The sequence below is a fragment of the Oryctolagus cuniculus genome, chromosome 2 (assembly GCF_964237555.1).
Source record: "Oryctolagus cuniculus chromosome 2, mOryCun1.1, whole genome shotgun sequence".
NCBI lineage: Eukaryota > Metazoa > Chordata > Mammalia > Lagomorpha > Leporidae > Oryctolagus > Oryctolagus cuniculus.
Genome location: NC_091433.1, coordinates 87,067,977 through 87,086,754, shown reverse-complemented (window position 1 = coordinate 87,086,754; position 18,778 = coordinate 87,067,977). Strand labels below are relative to the sequence as shown.

At 50.3% G+C, this 18,778-nt stretch overlaps 1 long non-coding RNA gene across 1 annotated transcript; it reads right to left on the bottom strand.

Annotated features, from left to right (window-relative positions):
* Nucleotides 1–15,976: 15,976 nt before the first annotated feature.
* LOC138848509 (uncharacterized) lies at nucleotides 15,977–18,284 on the bottom strand. Its single transcript, XR_011386362.1, has 2 exons — nucleotides 18,004–18,284; nucleotides 15,977–16,234 (listed from the first exon to the last, which is right to left on the bottom strand). It is a non-coding gene; the product is annotated as an uncharacterized lncRNA (long non-coding RNA).
* Nucleotides 18,285–18,778: the final 494 nt, after the last annotated feature.

The following is an 18,778-nucleotide window of genomic DNA, read 5'->3' as shown; positions in this document are numbered from 1 at the left end:
TCTGTCACTCAAGCCAGGGGCCGTCAGCCCTTGGAGGGGAGGGGTCAGCTGGGAGTGTCAGCCTGGGTCACTGGACAGGGGACTCCTTCAGCTGGGTGTCACTCTCCTAATGGCGTTCCCAGAGCGGGTATGCAGTGATGTGCAAGGGGAGACGCTGACCGCAGGGTGTTTGGGGGAAGCCGAGGAGCAGAGAGCTGTCTTCCTCATTCTCCTGTCCTTGTCTTTCCTGTGTCACCCGCCTCTCCTCTTTCCCCGATGATTCTCCCTCCGTAGCCCCACTCTCTCCCTTTCTGCTCCTTCTCTGATCACTCTGCATCTTTCGTGCCCTCCACCTGCCTTTTCCAGCCTCTCTCTCTGCGTCCCAGTATCAGCTCCACTCGACTCGCTTGCAAAACTGGGAACTACACATCTGACAGGGGTGTAAGAGTCAAAGGACTTGAGAGGGCTCTGAAAGGAATAGAACACTGCAGGTCAGCAGAGGTGTGTGCACCTTGCACGGATGATTGGCGGGCAAGGGGGCGGGGCTAACAGCCGGGTCCTTACTAGAGCTTTCCCTGACTGCAGGCTTAGTTAGCGGTTGTTGCTCCACTTTGGACCACAGTGACCTAGGGGATGATGGAGATGTCTCCCCCCATGACACTCCTCCTGCCACCCTTGGAAGCTCAGTGGACCCAGAAGAGCAGAGGCTTCACGGGGCCCCAGGCTCAGGGAAGGCGGGCAAAGTGGGATTAGTGGAAGCGTGCAGGTGCCCACTGGAAGAAGACTAGCACGTGCCGCTGCAGCCAGGAGACAAGCAGCAGGGAGACTGAGCCTCCTGGCCTCCCGCGCATTTTGCGTTGCTGTTTCCTGCTCAGCCACTTGGCTGGTGTGGGTGTGGTTTGAGTTTGTCCTCCGAGCACTTGTGCGTTGGGAACTGGGTCTTCCGGGCTTGTGGCAGGTCCTCAGGCCAATCAGGCGTGCCCTTGGAGGCGACAGTGCGGTCCCAGTATCCCCCTGGCTTCCTGTCTGGCTGGGATATATATGTTTCTGCCATTTTTTTGTGCGCACCTGGTCAGAGTTGGCTCTGTGCCATTTGGACTTTCACCCTCCAAACTGCGAGCCAAATAAACCTCTTTGCTTTATGAGTCTAGCCTGGTGGTTTGTTATAGTCACGGAAAAACAGACTGATTGAGTTAGTTAGGGTGTCGGGTACCAGAAGGGAAGAAAATCTGAAGTCAATCAGCTGAGAACAAAACTGTGCTGGTGAGAAGGCTGGGAACTGAGCTTTTACCCAGCGTCCCTGTGGCTGATGAGGAATCCGGACTACAGAAGACACGTGATCAAGAAATACTTCAGCCAGCGCCGCGGCTCAATAGGCTAATCCTCCGCGTTGCGGCGCTGGCACACCGGGTTCTAGTCCCGGTCGGGGCACCGGACTCTGTCCCGGTTGCTCCTCTTCCAGGCCAGCTCTCTGCTGTGGCCCCGGGAGTGCAGTGGAGGATGGCCCAAGTGCTTGGGCCCTGCACCCCATGGGAGACCAGGAGAAGCACCTGGCTCCTGCCATCGGATCAGCGCGGTGCGCCAGCCACGGCGGCCATTGAAGGGTGATCCAACGGCAAAGGAAGAACTTTCTCTCTGTCTCTCTCTCTCCCTGTCCACTCTGCCTGTAAAAAAAAAAAAAAAAAAAAAAAAAAAGAAAAGAAAAGAAAGAAAGTAAGAAATACTGCAGCCTCCTGGGGGTGCAGGAGCGCCTAGCAGAGGGAATTCCCCGGGGTTCTCGTTTTGGGAGGAGCCGGGCACCCCAGAGAAGGATGCTGATCACCTGTCTCCCAACGCCTCTTGCTGAGGAGCCGGATGCCACATGCGTCTCACTGGTGAGCGCCACTGTGAGTGAACTGAGCCTCTTTAGGCTTCCAGATAATCAGGTCAGGATGTGTCGTTTTCCCCAAAGAGAGTTTTGTGTGGAGAGCACTGTCAGTGCCGTGTGCAAAGCCTGATGGGAAGGAAAGACGGTCAGCCCCACAGTCTGGAGCTGCAGGGATTCTGACTTTCCTGGAGGGCAGAGTTTAGCATCTCCCAGGGGCGTGGATGGAAACACGGTCTTCTCAGGGAGATGTCAGAAGCCTGGCCAGGGACTGTATCTTCTCTCTTCATGTCACAGACCATTTGCACTGCCTCTGCATTCGCTGATAACTGAGCAATAACTCAATGTGCTCCTGCCTACCAAGCATCTTTGTTCTCCCTTAGCAGAGTGGGGACTGTGGGAGGGGGCGGGGTGGGAGGGAAACCGCAGCTTCTATAAGGGGTGGAGCGGGGGAGGACAAGGGCCGGAGCTTCTGTTGTGTGGGGGCAGGGGGAAGGGTAGGGGGAGTTCAGCCTGCACTGGCCAGTTGCAGTCCCGGGCTCAGCAAAGCCACGGGTTCATCATTAACTGTCAGACGGCGTTTTTAATCAGCTCCGCTCCTCGGCGGAAGATAGATTTAATATCAAGGCACATTTTCAGAGCCATTAGTTTAATTATGACAGGTGTCTGCAAACTGGACGGCTCTGCTCGCAGGCCTGAGTGACAGCGTTTAATTCGGCGGGCCCACGGGATCGCTGCGGGACGCCAACATGAGCCTCCGTGGAAAGCCGAAGTGTTTTTCCCCTTTCTCCCCATGTGGCTCCTCGCCTCCTCCTTCTGTCTTTTGATTCCGTTGTGCACGTCAAAAGGAGGAAACAGATAGCAAATCGCACATTAGGAACAGAGAAAATAATTTACCTTGCCCATTAGTGTTCAGCTCACTGGGGCTCCAGCAGCCGAGTCTCCGGCACCATGGCTATAGCGGTAGCTTGCTGGCATTCTGGTTTGTCTTTCGGCACAGCCTGCTCGGCTCTTACCACGGTCCAAGGATGACAAATACGACTGCACCCTTCCTGTGGGCAGCAGGCCTGAGGGCGGGGCTGAGAGGTGTGGGCTGGGGCTGCGCTGCCGGCCCCCCGGAGAGGGGAGACCAGAGCCTCTACCGGAGTCTGCAGCTCTGTGCATTTCCTGGGCTGCCCTCTTGTGCCTGATCGGAGGGTGCACGTTGGCTGCGTGGCCGTGGACAGGGCTCTCCAGCACGGCGGCCCCCGTGTGCAAACAGTAAAGCGAGAGCAGTGCTCTCCAGCTCTTTTGTTTCACGTGATCAGACAGAAGCTTAGCAAACGGAACCCTAGGAAGCCCAAATTCAGGTGAGTAGAGGCGGGCTGGGTGGCTGAAGCAGGGCTCACTCACCTCGCTTTGGCCATGAGCACTGCACAGAGGTGGTCTCCAAGGGTACCTCCAGCTTTGCTGTGTGTGACTTCCACAGCTGATTGGACCAAGAGGGGATCTACAGGAGCAGGTGGCAGGGCTAAGATGCCGTGACAGATCTCAGAGGACACTGAGGAGGTGGGGGCAAGTGTTATTTCTCTTGGGCAGGTTTTCCTCTGAAAGCCTCTGTCATACTTTGTCCCGTCAAGATCTGGATTCCAGAGGGTTCTTTCTGCTGGGGGGTAGGAGGGGAGAGAGAGCGATGTGATGACTTCCCGACCAGGGAGTAACCTTCACCCCTCTCCTCGGCCACCTCTCTGTCTTCCCCAAACAGAACCCAGCCCAACGGTCCGGAGGTTTTTCAGTCTCTCTTTTCCCAGTGCAAGATCAGTCTGAGGAGCTAAGGGAGGTGCTTCACAGAGCTGCTTTGCCTGTGTGACTGCAGACCCACACTCTGGGCATTTGGGAATATGCAAGGTTTTTGGATTTTTCTCCCCCCAAAGAGGAGGGACTGCTCCAGGGAGACGTGAGAGGAAGGGCATGGCAAGGTCACATGCATTGAGGCTTACCTCCCCACCCACCACCAGCTGGGAGGTGTGGCTCCTGGGTGCCCCTGGTTGGTGCCTGTGCTCATCACTGTCCCAGGGTGAGCAGGTGTGGCTGGTGCCAGCCCTCTGTCTTCTGCAAGGTGTCAGACAGGCGAGGGGCTCCTGGGAAGGTCTTTGACTGTTAATCCGGGAAGCCCTGCTTTTTCTCGGAGGAGGTGGCTCTGCCGGTTCCTGGGGACCCTTCAGGGGTTACCTGGTAGGACCAGGTAACCCAGTGCTACAACCCTTGGTAGCAGCAGCTCATGCCAGAGTCCTGGGCTTGGCCACCTATTTATTTTATTTGAAAGGCAGAGTTACAGAGTGAGGGAGAGACTCAGGGAGAAAAATCTTCCATCTGCTGGTTCACTCCCCAAATGGCCACATCGGGAGCCTGGAACACCATCTGGGTCTCCCACGTGGATGGCAAGGGCCCAAGGACTTGAGCCATCCTCTGCTGCTTTCCCAGGCACGCTAGCAGGGAGCAGGAATGTGGGCCCTTGCACATTTGCTGTCCCATCATTTCCTGTGGCGCTGAAGTTGTCCCTGATGCTAAGGCCTGTTCCCTGAAATAAACGGTAGGAGCTGTGAGACCAAAGTCCCTGTCCCTCTCTCTCCCTATCCCCTCCCGCAGCCTCTGCCCGCGGCTCCCGCTCCAGCTCCTGGGCAAGTCTTGAGCACGTAGACACACCTGCTCGGTTTAGTCAAAGTCTTCAGAAATCCTCTTTTAATGGAGTCTTGTTTTCCAGTGCTTTTCAAGGGTTCTTTTGCCATCACATGGCCTGGAAGTGCCATTAATTTCTCTCTCTCTTTTAAGATTTATTTATTTGAAAGGCAGAGTGGGGCTGGTGCCGTGGCTCACTTGGTTAATCCTCCGTCTGCGGCACTGGGATCCTATATGGGCACTGGGTTCTAGTCCCGGTTGCTCCTCTTCCAGTCCAGCTCTCTGCTGTGGCCTGGGAGTGCAGAGGAGGATGGCCCAAGTGCTTGGGCTCTGCACCCGCGTGGGAGACCAGGAGGAGACACCTGGCTCCTGGCTTCAGATAGGCACAATGTGCCGGCCGTAGCGGCCATTTGGGGGGTGAACCAACGGAAGGAAGACCTTTCTCTCTGTCTCTTTCTCTCTCACTGTCTAACTCTGCCTGTCAAAAAAAAAAAAAAAAAAAAAGGCAGAGTGATAGAGAGAAGGAGAGACAAAAGAGATCTACCTGCTGGTTCAGCCCCCAGATGGCTGCAATGGTTAGGCCAAAGTCCGGAGCCAGAAACTCCAGCAGGGTCCCATGTGGGTGTCGGGGCCAATGTACTTGGGCCATCCTCCTCTGCTTTCCCAGGTGCATTAGCGGGGAGCTGCATGGGAAGTGGAACAGTCCTTGAACCAGCGCTCCAGTAGGGGATGCTGGCACAGCAGGCCACTGCTTAACCCACCGTGCCACAGCAGCGATCCTCCCATTGGATTCTCCAATCTCAGTCAGTCTTGAAGAAAAGAAACACATCCTGCCAGAATGCAGTTCAGCATCTCCTACTATTGTACAGTTCCTGGGGCCTACCTACTTTGGATGCATGGGATTTGTGTTTCCTTCTTTCCTGATTTCTAGAGGCTTCCAGGAAACTGGAGCAGAGAAGAATGTGGGCTCCGTGAATCCACCGGGCCCTGTGGAATGGGCTAATGGTTGCAATATTCAACTGGTACTTCTGCATACCTCTCAGGTCTGTGTGGGAAAGCTAGGAGAGCAAGCGCCTTTCTCTACCTCACTGTAGGCCGGTCTTTGCAAGACTCGCCATCTATTTGTTTCTGCCTTTAGATCCTACACAGGGGAGGTGGTAGTGAGTCTTGCAAATAAGACAACCAGACAGAACACAGTGTTTCGTCCACAGAACAGATGACCCACCTAGGATTCAAGCCCAGGGTATGGAAACTTGGCTGGTAGGGGGCGGAAGTGGCCACAAGACGGGAGTTGTAACTCCACATCCGACAAACCAGGTGGGTGGAAATGACTATTGTTTGTGATTGGTTGCTAAAAATCCATGGCTGAAAAACTGCAACATCACATTCTAATACTTCTGAATCTCTTCAACCTCTTCCTTGTTTGGTTGATTGATTTATTTGAAAGGCAGAGTTACAGAGAGAAAGGGAGAGACGAAGCACCGGTTCGAGTCCTGGCTTCTCCACTTCCAAACCAGCTCCCTGCTAATGCAGCTGGGAAAGCAGCAGAAGATGGCCCAAATGCTTGGGCCCCTGCTACCCATGTGGGAGACCGGGATGGAGTTCCAGGCTCTTGGCTTTGGCGTGGCCCAGCCCCAGCTATTGTGGCCATGTGGGGAGTGAACCAGTGGATGGATGATCTCTGTGTCTTTCTCACTCTGTAATTCTCCGCCTTTCAAATGAATAAATAACCCTTTAGCTAAATCAGCTGGCAGGGCCAGACCAGATGATTCTGTGGCCCTGGTGTGGCTCATGGCCTGGCACAGGTGTTCAACAGGGTCTTAGGGCTGACAATCCGGGACCAGGGTTGGCTCTAGGGTCAAAAGGTCACGTGGCTTGCACCAGGGCAGCAAGGGGAAGGGGAGAGTCCACGCCCGGTTATGGAACTCTCTTCCTACAGCCTAATTAAGAAGCCCAAATGATAAAGATAGTGTTTGAAACATTTATTAATAACCTGACATTTAAAAATTGCTCTTGATGATGGCGAGTAGTGTGGAGTTGTGGAACAAATGACAGATGACAGACTGTCCTGGATTTGGACGCTGGTTCTGCCCAGCACTCCCTGTGTGTGTGTGTGTGTGTGTGTGTGTTTTCTTGTGAGCTGTTCATACCCAGTGTCCTCGTGGGTCTGGAGGATCTGAGGGGCTAAGGAAGCCTGTGGGGTATTGCACACGGTGATTCAGATATGCCAAAGAGGTACAGCTCTGATTTGTAGTAGCTGAATCAAAATTTGTCCAGGAGCCCTCAGTCAACCCCCAGCACCTGAATGCTTTGTCCCACTGTGTCCAGTGGTTATTTTCATCCTGGGTCTGGTGTAGTTATCTCGTGTGATGTGGGGATGGAGGGGAAGCTAACGGGGTTTCTCCCTCTTGCTTCCCTGTGGCATCTGTGCTCAGGGGTGAGCTTCCATCACCCCGTGATCCGGGGAAGGAGACCCTGATCTGTGTGCAGAGCAATCCTATTTGCTATTGTGGACCTTGTCCTCTAGCAGGCCCGGAAGGCTCTCGCCCCGAGTCTTGTCTCCCCCAGTTCTACCGCCGTCTAAACTGAGGTTTATCTTCCCACTTGCAGAAATGTCGTGCTGACAGAATCTCTTCTGTTTTCTCTACCATGTGTGACTTCTGTTATACCTTTTACACTTAAAGGGAGACTTTTGTAAAACAGAAAACAGCTATTCTCTCGCTCAACGAAGCAAGAGATCAAGAAAAAAAAAACCCTAACTCTGGGCTTAAGAATATATATATATATATATATATATATATATCTCATAGAATATTAATCAGCCATAAAAACAAGAATGAAATCCTGACATTTGCAACAAAATGGATGGAACTGGAGATCATTATGTTGCCTGAGACAAGCGAGTCTCCCACATGGTTTCACTTACTGGTGGAAGTTAGTGTAGAGAATAAAAATTATGTGGATGTCATATCATTTGGCACAGAGTTATAAATATCGCTTCATTGAATCATACCATAGACATGACAGCACGCCTTTCTTGCTTCATGTTAGGATCATTGTCGTGAATCCCTTCCCTTTGTGCTATTAACATCTCTGACTTCAAGAAAAATAGAATCACATTTGAAAAAAAATAAGGGAAAAGAAAACAGGAAACCACAGGGAAACAAACGCAAGCTATGTGTGACATTAAGAACAAAGGCTCAATGAAAGACTGGCAGGGATTGGCCAGCACAGTAGGAGGCGCCTCTTCTCCTGGCCAATCGGAAGACCAGAGTGCTCAGCCAGCCCTGGAGGCAGGTGGGCAGCGTGGGAGCAGTTGTGCGTGGAAGTGAGGCGCAGCACTTCCTGCAGGCCGGGATGAAGCCGGCCAGGGACTCCTGGCCCTGCTGCTTCACCCTCTGCTGGCTGACTGAATGTAGAGGATCCTGCATGGGAGGCACTGGGAGCCCAAGTCCACACGGACCTTCCTCGGAACTCTGAACCTGAAACGCCATGGCTAACCACATGTGTGCTTGTTAAGCCCTTGAAATCTGGGGGTTGCTTATGACATCAGCTACCGTAATGACTGATGGTTTACCGTAATGACTGAAGTATACAAGGTTTATTGTCCATGAGAAATTTTATCCATACAAAAGCTGTGAAGTTTGAGCATAGTGCATGGTTAAAAAAAAAAAAAAAAAGGTACTCAACAAACATCAGTTCCCCAAACAAGACTTAAATCAATCACAGGAACTCAACATCGAAAGCGACATGTTCCAGATGCCTACTGAAACACATTCATTTGAAATCAGGGCAGACAGCATCCAAAAGACACAAGGAATACTTGTACGTACCTCCTTCCAGCAGGTTAGTCACTCGGCTGTCCCCTCAGCCCTAGGACGCCTGTTCTGTTATCAACTGAAGTTCAGAGAACTGAAGCCGATCGCCCCGGGTCACACAGCAGGCAGTGATAATGTGGGGCCTTAACCCCTTGGCCCTTCCTATCCCAAAGCCCAAATGCTTCATCAGCAAGTCTCCCGGTGCCGAGGATCCTAGCCAGGCTTGGATTCTCACAGAGGCCAGAAACCAGGCCTCCCCCAAAGGGGGTCCCAAGTGATTGGTTCTGTGTTTGGTGGAGAGCTCACCACGTGACATGTGTCTTGACTTGCTGATTCGTTTCTGGAAACCGTCTCAGATTCAAATCCAAGAAACCTTTGATGGGAATGTCTTGGGGCTGGTGTGGTACCACTTGGGTGCCACAGCCTGCAGCACCGGCATCCCATATGGGTGCCAGTTCAAGTCCCAGCTGCTCCACTTCCAATCCAGCTCCCTGCTGTTGCACCTGGGAAAGCAGCAGAGGACGGCTCAGGTTCTTGGGTCCCTCCATCCATATGGGAGACCTTGATGGGGCTCCTGGCTCTTGGCTTCAGCCTGGCTCGGCACTGGTCATTGCGGCCATTTGGGGAGTGAGCCAGCCGATGGAAGTTCTCTCTCTCTCTCTCCTTCTCTCTCTTTCTCTAACTCTGCCTTTTAAACAAACAAACAAACAAATATTTAACAAGTATAAATAAATAAAATAAGATGGGAATGTCTTTTCCCCACAAAGACATAATTCACAAAAGAAAAACAACAGTCTTTCTAACTGAAATTGGTTTTCATAGTCCTTCTTTTTTGTTGGTATTAAAATTATTTTTTGTGATTTCGAAAGTAAGATTTGTTTATGGTTCAAAAAAGAATAAAGAAAACATCCATACTTTTCTCACATAAAAATAAAAATTAGTAATATTCCGATATACTTATTTGCAGCTCTTTCTGTGTATGTGTATATGAGGCCTTTATTCTTCCCCAAATACTCAAAATTCTTCTCTCACATATCACATCCTTTGTAAGTATTTCCTCACATCGTTAAATATTCTTGAAAAACATTGCAGTGGAATAATGACATACTTTAGCCATACAACATAATTTATCTAAACACTTTAAATTTTATTTATTCATTTATTTATTATTTTAATTAATTTAAGAGGCAGAGAGAGAAAGAGAAAGCAAGCCTGAGCAAGGGAGCTCAAATGCTCAAATGCCTACAATGGCTGGGGCGGGGTGAGGCCAAAGATGGAAGCCAGGAAGTTGATGGAGGGCTTTCATGTGGATAGAGGAATTTAATGACTCGAGCCACCCCTGCTGTCATCCAGGGTGCACTTAAGCTGGAAGCAGAGTCAGGAACAGAGCCCAGGGTCGAACTCTGCCTGGGGACACAGGCACCCTAAGCAACATCTTAACTCTAAGCCAAATACCCATCCCTTAAAAGCATCTCTATTTTTGAAATTTAGGCAGTTAACATTTTTGGCTAATATAAATAATGCCATGGTGAACATCTTTGAATAGAGAGCATTGCGTTTTTATCAGGTTTCTCCAAGCTACTTACATTAAAGTCTACTCCAAGAACCAATTATAGAGATTTTGAGGCTTCGAATGCGTTATCAAGTGTTTTTCAGAAATGCACAAACAAGCAGTCCCAGCAGCATGTATAAAACACACGTCCTACGGCCACCCCGTTCTCTGTTCTCCAGCGGGAAGTCACAGGGATTCTGACTCCGGGTTCCCCTCCCTCTCGGCCTGGCCTCAGAGGTGGGGCCAGTTTTTTCTACACAGGTGCATTTTTCAGAGGAGAGGGTTCTTGATGACAGAATGTTTAAGACTTGAATTATTCTTGTTGCTTGTTTAATTTTTCATGTCTTGGATGACAAATGAAGTTGAATATTTCTTCATCCATTTATTGGTCATTTGTCTTTCTGCTCCTGAGAATTGTCTCCTCGTGTCCTTGCCCGCGTTCCGTTGGCGTATTTGTCTCTGTCTCTCTGATTTGCAGGCGCCTTTTATAGATGAACTATGTTAATCCTTTGTATGCCCTGTCTGCGTGTGTCTTCACGGCGAGCCATTGAAAACACCCTGGAATCGGCGCTGTTGAGCATTCTCTTTCTCCTCTTGTCTGTCATTTCTACATTTAGGAAGGTCTTTCCGGATTAGAGATTTGCACAATATATGTTTGTAATTTCCTGTAGTGTTTTATGGTTTGCCAAGCATTTAACCCATTTAGAATTTAATATATTATTCGCTCATTTTTTTCTTCTTTTCTTTGAACAAATAATTGCTATGTCCTAATTATGTGTCAAGTACTTAATGTGAAGCGGGAATTTAACTTGATATTTTCCTCAACTGACTTCATCGTTTTTCTCCATTATCACTTGTTGTAGTCTCTATTGCTTCCTTTATTACATTTTATTGAATTTTATTAAATATTAAAATCTACTGCCAGCATGTTTATCTCATTAACATATCTACTTATATCTTTTTATTAAATATTAAATTTGGTAATTATTATACCGAATGAATATATTAAATAGTATATAAATTTAATCATCGCTGAATGTATATGGGATTTTCAGAGTCATTTCTTGTATGTCATTAATGTTTCTTTGATTTTTCTACAAATCCCACACACTCTCCATGACTGTAGCTCTAGGATTAACTTTAATATTTGACCAAGGTTGCTTCCTCTCATTTCTCTTTGAGAATTTTGTTGAAATTTTCATTTTTTTTAGATGAATTTCTGAATCATTCTGTCAAGGAAATTGGCACAGCCGGTAGTCTTGCGATTGACATCCTTTTTGTCCCTTCTGTATTTGACCTTCACCCGCCCGCCACAGGAGAGAGGCCCGGGGGTGGGTCTTAGAGGTCCCTGTCAGTTCTGGATGCCTCCTTATCTGTACTGGCACTTCTAGCAGGTTCCTGTTGATGTTGCGGCTGTAATTTGTACAGTTTGCAGCGTTTTCATTCAGGCTACAAAATTTCCTGGCTGTTTATTAATTCATTATGCGTTATACATCGGGTCTCGGGTGCTCAGGCTTTGCTGTCCCGGATGATCCACAGCTGCTGGCCTGGTTTCCCCTGAAATCTGGAGTCATTGGACCCCAGAGTGACGGTGGAGCAGATGAGGCTCCCTCACATTCCCCCGCTGCGTTCCTGGGTGGACCCTCTGTTGAGGAAGAGAATGGCTCTGTTGCACGTAGCTTCTTTGCGATCCCCAAGAACGCATTGAGTGATGCGAACTTAAGCGCGTGTTGGCACGCAAATCAATTTGAGAGTCTTTTCCCCTCAACCAGATAACTTTTCTTTTCATTTTTATCACCATAGCTTTTCCTCATTCCATTATCCAGTTTTATGCTCTCTGAGTTTGCACTGCTGCTCTCCCCATTTTTATGTGATAGTTTTTCCTTTTCTATTATCTGGTGTTATGCTCTTTGGTTGGTGCAGCTTTGCTAACGCCGCCGCTCTTGTTTTGCTATATAAACTCTGTTTTCGTGGTTTGTTGGAAGGCTGTCTCAGTGGATGGCGGCAGCGCTCACGGGGCCCCAGTAGGCCTGCTGTGGATCCTGCAGGCACCGGGCTGTGGGTGGGGAGTGCATCTGAGGGGAGCCAGGTGGGACATGGACCTCCACTTCTCGCAATTCCCTTCACTTCTAAATGGAGGGAGGATCGGATCCGCTTCCTAAGGGGGTAGAGCTTTCTTCTGCGAAGCCGTTCCTATTTGAGGGTAGACTCACCGGGCAGGAAGTACAGAGCTGCAGAAGAGGGTTGGCCCTACCTCCCACAGAGCCAGAGGTCAAGGCGAGGCAAACAGGAGAGCCAGAAACTTCTGCAAGGAAGCCTGTTCGTCCAGTTGAGTGGCGAGTGCAGCGCACACCTGCAGCCTAATTCTCACAAAGCTCATTTGAGATGCTCTCCAGGATAACCTTTAAAACAGACCACAATGAGGAGACTCCACTCTTCAGCCAGTCTCTGGGGGCACATACCTCTGTCAAATTTGGACTGTCTCTGCAGATAGCTCCCTGTGAATCCTGTAGTCACACACGCTCTGTGTGTGTAGGTGACTTTTTAAGATTCTGTCCATCGTTATTCTGTTAGCACAATCTTTGATACTGGTTATTTTTTAATTTAATCAAGCACGTGCTTGAACTTGTAGCTCCCTTAATGGTCAAAGCTACAAAGATCTTCCAGACTCCTTCATGTACAGTAAGGAATTTATTGTTTTATGCCCCTTGTCCCCCTGTGATTGTCCCATATTTTTAGCTGATTGTCAATTATATGACTATGTCAATATTAGCTTTTCATTCTCGATTAACATTTGAATCCAAATTTGCAACCATTATTTTCATACAATGTAATTTGTCTCTATGTAATCAGTCTCTGTGTGATTTTGCTATTGCTTTGTTTTGAATCATCTCTCAATTTGATTTTCAAGCAGCTTTTTCAAACTATATAACTGGTGGGGGCCAGCATTGTGGTGCAGTGGCTTAAGTCGCTGTTCGTAGTGCGGGCATCCCACAGTGAGTGCTCTGTTTCAGATCCAGCTTCCTGTAACACACTAGAAAATCAGAGAATGAGGGCTCCAGGCTGCCACTCGCGTGGGAGGCCTGCGTCAAGTTCCCAGCTCCTGGCTTTGGCCAGGCCCAGCTCGGGCCACTGTGGTCACTTGAGAAGTGAGCCAGCAGATGGAAAACACCTCTCTGTCTGTCTCTGTCCCTCTGCCTTCAAGTAGATAAACAAATGCATCTTTAAAGAAAGACTGTGTGACTGCTCTATCTTCTAACCAAGGCAGATCTTTTGGTCACTTTTGTAAGAGCTCAATTACATATGGGATCCTTAGTCTATAAAATGCTTCCCTCCAGCCGGGGCAGGCCGAGCGCCTCTATCCTTGATTTATTCCATACCTGGAAGAAAGAGTCTCAAGTCAGCCCAGCTCTCTCCCCCTGAGTTCCTATGGGAATTTTTCTTCTTGAAAGTCAGTCTACATGGAGGACTCAGCCTCTGTAGAAGTCAGCGAGCTCCTCTCTTTGGAAGACACTGATCTTGGACCCACTTTGCCCTTAGCTCTGTTGCTACAACTTTGACTGTTTCCCTTTCTTCCCCCAGGTCACTTCAGTGTGGATGGCTGTTGTCTGTCTTCTATAGCAGTCACTTTTCCTCTTTTTTTTTTCTTCTCTTTTCCTTTTCCCTTTGTAATGTGCATGTATTTCTCGAGTGTTATCCCAATTTCATTGGCTGCCTCCTCTCCAACTGTGTATTTGCATTTTGTTATTGAAATGTGTTTTGGTCTGTGACATCTTCCCTTTATTTTTTTTTCTCTCTTGAAAACCCGCATGCCTTTATTTTTCTGCTTCTTGGTGACTGTTTAACAGAGGCCGTGGCTCTGTTCTGTCACTCTGGGATCATGCCAGCCTCCTCTGATTACAGATGTGTTCAGTCTTGTGAGAGATCACTGTAAGTTCTAGGAGCTCCCTTTTTATGTCCCAAGCATTGCTACTTTGCCCTCATGTCCTCATGTCCCATCACCTCTGCACTAAGTAGTTATTTAATTACTCATTTTTCTTTACTCACTGTTTAAAGAAGTGGTGGAGGCCCTGTGGGCTCAAAATTTGCCAGCAGACTGGGCCCATGCAGGGTACTTAGCCCCCGAGACTGTGGTTTCAGAGTTCTGTTCTCCCACCAGTGAAGAGGAGGCCATGTGGTTTGGGTTCAAATCCTGACTCTTGCTTGCACTGGCTGCATGATGTTGACTGTCTCTCTAAAACAAATCCAGGGCTGTAGTTTCCCTATTGATAAAATAAAGATAAGAGGCAGTACCACCCTCAAAAGGTTAGCTGTGTTGCTCTGTGTAAGACTCAGGTTAGCTGTGGCACAGTGGGTTAAAGCCCTGGCCTGGCGCTGGTTCTAGTCTTGGCTGCTCCTCTTTCAATCCAGCTCTCTGCTTTGGCCTGGGATAGTGGTGGGGGATGACCCGGGACCTTGGGCCCCTGCACCCACATGGGAGACCTGGAGAAGGCTCCTGGCTCCTGGCTCCTGGCTTTGGATTGGCGCAGCTCCGGCCCTTGTGGCCATCTGGGGAGTGAACCAGCAGATAGAAGACCTCTCTCTCTGTCTCTACCTCTCTCTGTAACTCTTTCAATTAAAGAAAATAAATCTTAAAAAAAAAGACACATAGAAAAACAGATGACTGGAGCAGGTGCTTTGTAAGTGTCCACTCTAGCTTCACTGCCCCCTCTGAGACCCACCTGCTCTACCCCAGGCCCAGTGGACAGCCCTTCTGCCCAACTCCAGAGTGGGTCGGCTTCTTTCAGAAGTTCTTTTCCTTCCCTACAACCTCCTCTGATTGCACTGGATGTTTGCTTATGATGTGTAGTCTCTGCTCAGCAAGTACATAAAATATGCAGCTGCGACCCGTGGTGCCCAGTTCTCTTCTGTTTAAGCTCCTCTTAGCCCTCCCGTAAGCCAGCAAACCGCCGGGATGCTTCCAGTCATCTGGTGCTCGCTAAATTGCGTCTCTGAAAGAATCGGCAGGGAAGAGGGGGGTAGTTTTGCAGACAGAGCCACCCCCTGCGTGCCCGGCTCCCCAGCTGTTGCCGTTTTCATCTTATTTGAAAGGTAGAGAAACAGGAAGAGAGATACACAGAGAGATCTCTCATCTACTGATTTACTCCCCACACGCTCCCAACAGCCATGGCTGGGCCAGGCCAAAGCCAGGAACCTGGAACTTAATCCAGGTCTCTCGTGGGTGACAAGGTCTGCAGTACTTGAGCCACCGTCTGCTGCCTTCCCAGGGAGCACTTTAGCAGGTGGAGGGATTGGAAGTTGGGGAGCTGGGACTTGAACCAGGCTCTCTGGTATTGGATGCACACACCCTAAGTGCTGATTTAACTTGCTACACCCACACCTATCCCAAAGGCTTTTTATTTTTATGTTTTAAAAGATTTAGTTATTTATTTGAAAGAGTTACAGAGAGAGAGAAGGAGACAGAGAGAGAGGTCTTCCATCCACTGGTTCACTCCCCAGGTGGCCACGATGGCTGGAGCTGGGCCAATCCGAAGCCAGGAGCCAGGAGCTTCTTCTGGGTCTCCCACATGAGTGCAAGGGTCTAAGGACTCAGGCCATCTTCCACTGCTATCCCAGGCCATAGCAGAGAGCTGGACCGGAAGTGGAGCAGCTGGGACTCGAACCGGAGCCCATATGGGATGCCAGCACCGCAGGCAGTGGCTTTACCTGCTACACCACAGCGCCCGTCCCAGCCAAAGGCTTTTTAAACAGAGACCCTACGTGAGAAGGAGAGGTGGCTACCCTCAGAATCGGGACTGATATAAAATACCTGCAACAAATGAGGAGGGGAGACAAGGCACCTGCAGGAGACAAGTGGCATTGGGCAGACGAAGAAGGTGGGCGCTTGGTGGCAGGAAGGAAAAGACAGCACATGTGGCTGCCAGGCTCCTGGCTTGTGGAGCAGGGAGGACGCAGGCACCGTCGCTTGAAACACGCGGTGCGGGAGGAAAGAACCCTGCCTTGCGGATGAGAGACCTCGGGAGCCGCGTCTCTCCTCGGGGGGCTGGGGTCTGGCTCAGATTACTCGTTCAGTATTCTTTTTGTTGATATTTAATCAGGGAGATGTAGGGAGACATATTGCCTTTATTATCCTGATTACCATGAGGATTCTTGATTCCATAGAAACTTCGTCTCTGACCGAGCCGCTTCCAGCAAAGCTGGATTTGTTCAGGAAAAGCCTGGAGAGCTTGTGCTAGTTGCAGCCATCAAGTCCCCTTCTCCGGCCTGTGTAGGGATGGAACTTCCAGATGCGTTGTCTGCAGCTTCCTCTCCATCTCCGTGGCCTTTCCTTCGTGCAGCGCGAAAGCAAAGGGACACGGGGACCTGTGGGTGAGAGGCAAGTGGACACAGGATTCACTCCGGGCAAGCTCAGCTGAGCCCAGAGGCGGGAAGAGCGCGCTGGGTGTGGCTCGGCCGGGGCCCTACGCCACCTGCTGGCTCTCTGTTAGGGCTTCAGTTTCCCTATCTGCTGTGTGGTGGGTTCTTATGTTCTTCCTTTTTAATACTTTTTATTAATTTATCTGAAAGGCAGAGATATAAACAGATACAGAGAAGGAGACAGAGAGAGAGAGAGAGAGAGTTGTCAGATGCTGGTTCACTCCCCAAATGCCCACAACAGCCACGGTCAGGTCAGACTGAAGCTGAGAGCTGGGAGCTCCTATCTGGGTCTCCTATGTGGGTGACAGGAACCCAATCACTTGAGTTGGCACCACTGGCTCCCCTGGGGTCAGAAGAAGAAGGAGAGAGACAGAGATCTTTTATCACAGTTCTGTCCCCAGGCATGCAAGAGTTAGGCTGGGTCAGGCCTAAGCCAGGAGCCCAGAACTCAATCTGCTTCTCCCACGTGGGCGGCAGAGATCCAACTACTTGAGCTATTACCTGCTGCCTCCCAGGTGCACATCAGCCAGAGGCTGGAATTGGAAGTGGAGCAGGGACGCAAACTCAGACATGCAGTCCCCTGCCTGCTTCCCCACACGAGACTCGGGCAGTCAGGGACCCAACCTCGTTGCCATGGTGCCCGTTTAATTCGAATGCCCACCACCAGAGTGGCTCGCTCACGGCCGCCTCTGGAATGAGAGGCGTTGCAGATTCTCAGGCGGGTTCTGCTCACAGTCAGCAACAGGTGGCCCCCTGGGAAAATAATTTAGACTGAGTGTCCCCTTCCGGGGGCTCAGCTCTGTCCCAGCAGGAGGGTGGTGATGGCAGTCGGATGAGTTAAGGCTCCGTGAAGCAGTCTTCAGCCTGCTGAAGAAGCGACTGTTCCTACCACTAAAACTAGAAGAACGATACATTGGGATCCGCACACAGATGTTGGAACCCGACATCCTCAGCAACAGCCCTGCGCGGGATTGCCTCGTGATGGCCACCAACGTCAGTGGAAGGCGCAAGTGTAGCTCAAATCCCATATAATAGGGTCCTGATGAAACACACACTGACGGTTTACTCAGAAGGAAATTTGGAAGGCAGTTGCCTCATCGTGGATTTGATCGGTTTTATCATTAAAAACCCAAGCTGTTCCCCAAATCCAGGCTCCCCTTTCTACCCTGCTGCCCTGAGAATATTGGCTTTTTGTTTTTGGTTTGTTGCTTCTCGGTTGCAAAATGACTGCTGCGGTGCCAAACATCCCAACCACATTCAGAAGCAGTCAGCATGGGCCAGGGTAATGTGTTTTCTCTTCATAAGGTTCTCATTGTTACGAAAGCCCTGTCTTCCAGTTCCTTAGTGCACCCTCTTCTGTTATTGGTCAGGACTGGGATATGTTGGCCATCCCCGTCAGCCAGTGCAGCTGGAGAGGATAAGGAGAACAGGATCCGCCTTCCAGGGAGCTGCTGGACACAGAAGCAGCCTGCACCTTGCTTGGACGCAGTTTCCTTTGTTTTCCAGGGCTCCGGAGACCGTTGGAGGAGGAGCCACGAACTCCAGCTGCCTCAGATAAAAATCTATTGAAGCTTAAAACGCAAGGGCATTAACTGCTCAGATCTATCACCAAGGAGAGATAAAATACGTCTGCTCCCGCAAGCCCTGGGAGACGCTTGCAGCGTGATTATGTTTTTGGCTGGAAAGCTGCTTAGCCGACAGAAAAAGGGACGTACCTGAACATTTATGAGTCGGCTTTTCAAAGACAGCGACCCGGCTTCCTTCTGCCCCTCCCCTTCCACTTCCCCCTTTCCGATGAGGGAACACTTAGCAAAACTAAATAAATTATCAGCCCGGCCACGGAGAAATGCTCTCTCAGGGTAATGCAAGAGAGTCGGAGCTACAAAGGTGCTCTCTGGAGCTGAAGTCATCCGAAGGGAGCTGGCGAGCCTGGGAGAGAGAGCCGGGCGCGGGACTGCCCCTTCCCCTTGTGCCCCGGCTGCAACCCACGTGATCCTCGGCTGCTGAGCACCGGCCAAGCTGTTGTCAGCTGAGCCCTTGCAGGACGCTGCGACTTTGCTTTACAGATTTATTTATTTGTTCAAAAGACAAAATGACAAAGAAAGAGGGAGAGCGATCCTCCATCCACTGGCTCACCCCCGCCCCTACGCCCGCAGTGGCTGCAACAACCAGAGCTGGCCCACGCTGAAGCCAGGAGCCTGGAGCTCCATATGATCTCCCACATGGGCAGCAGGGACGCAGGGACTCGGGCCACCTTCTGCTGCTTTCCCAGGTGCGTTAGCAGGGAGCTGGATCAGAAGTGGAGCGGCTGGGACGTGAGCCGGTGCGCTCCGTTGTGGGATGCTGGTGTTGAAGTGGCGGCTTAACCCCCTGTGCCACTGTGCCGGCCCCAGGATTGTGCGATAGTTGAGCTGGAACAGAACACGGGGCTTGGAGCCAAGAGAATGGACTCTGGGTCCCTGCCAGACCTTTTCTTGCTGGCTGGTCTCT